The following is a 1411-nucleotide window of genomic DNA, read 5'->3' as shown; positions in this document are numbered from 1 at the left end:
GTTGCTAATTCAACATCTATCGGAAAGGACCCGCGAGAGTTAATAGCTCAACTCTGGAGACTACTGCTAGATGGCGGTCTCAATAGTTGTGCTTGTAAATGTACGGGAACGTTTTTACAGAAACGTGCCTTTTTTTCACCGTGTGAAAAATAAAATGTGAAAATTTTGCACAGCATCAGCCTATACTAGGGCCATAGCAGCATATAGGTTAGGAATTCAGCCAAACTGTATCCTATTATAGAAGTTACAATACGCCACAAGACACCGCAACTAGAAGGTAGTTTTGACAGTGTTGTGTAAGTATATATACATCGCTTTGAGAATCGCCTTTCGTACTCGCTTCGGCGGTACATATACTAAAATTGGAACGATACAGAGAAGATTAGCATGGCCCCTGCGCAAGGATGACACGCAAAATCGTGAAGCGTTCCACATTTTTTCTTGAACCCAGCGACACACTTTTCCCTGTCAATAAGATCTACAAATCGAATTTACTCAAAACCAAATACATCTCTTGATTAACTGTACTCCGTAAACCTGCAAGCGACAAATTACAATCTATACTTCGGTACGAGTTAAGAGTGTCACTGTTACATCATTAATTAATGCGCGAGGTGGTTCGGAAAATAAAAGTAATCACGCCCCATTCAGGCAGTCGCGAATGCACCTAACGAGTTTGCACATCGCACCACTAACGGCAGAGTGCCTTGCAATTCCTCTGACACAGATATATCCGACCGAGCTAATATTCAGATTTGCTCTGGCTCCTATTTTCACGTGTATTGTAAGACGAGTCAATGTCGCCATGATTTATCAGAAATGCGCGGCCCCAACAATTGTAGCAGTGTTGAATTTTTGGAGGGCTTTTCCAGTTGGTTATCAGTGCCTACATTTATCTGTACTCTGCGAACCACTGTGAAATGCATGGCAGAGGGTACCTTCACCTGTACCAGTTATTAGGGCTTTTTCCATTCTGGTTCTTGAAACTTTGTTAGTAGACTATCTCTGGATAATTCCTGTCTAACTTCAAGAGTCTACCAGTTCAGTTTTTTCACCTTCTCTATATACTCTCCTGCATGTCAAACAAACCTGTGACCATTCGTGCTGCCCTTCGCTGTATACATTCAAAATCCTGTGCTAATTCTTTTTGGTACCGGCGTGGGTCCTACACACTTGAGTAGTATTCTAGGTTGGGTAGCAGAAGTGATTTGTAAGTTATACCAATAAACCTGAAATCTGCTGTCTGCTTTACCCACAACTGTGTTTATCTAATCATTGCCTTCTCTAGTCATTGGGCTCAGTTCGAAGGGAGACTCATCACTGAAGACAATTCCACTCCAGTCAACGGCCGAAGACGTCTGCTGAGATGCCGCGGTTAGCGGTGAGATACCAACCAGCTTATTGCCCGCCA

General features: G+C 42.9%; 1 non-coding gene across 1 annotated transcript; it reads left to right on the top strand.

Moving 5' to 3' along the window:
* Nucleotides 1-332: 332 nt before the first annotated feature.
* LOC126205134 (U6 spliceosomal RNA) lies at nucleotides 333-439 on the top strand. The gene has a single exon (XR_007540546.1). It is a non-coding gene; the product is annotated as a U6 spliceosomal RNA (small nuclear RNA).
* The last annotated feature ends 972 nt before the right edge of the window (nucleotides 440-1411 follow it).

This window comes from Schistocerca nitens, chromosome 1 (assembly GCF_023898315.1).
Source record: "Schistocerca nitens isolate TAMUIC-IGC-003100 chromosome 1, iqSchNite1.1, whole genome shotgun sequence".
Lineage (NCBI taxonomy): Eukaryota > Metazoa > Arthropoda > Insecta > Orthoptera > Acrididae > Schistocerca > Schistocerca nitens.
Note: the sequence above shows the minus strand (reverse complement) of the source record. Positions and strands in the feature narration are given on the sequence as shown.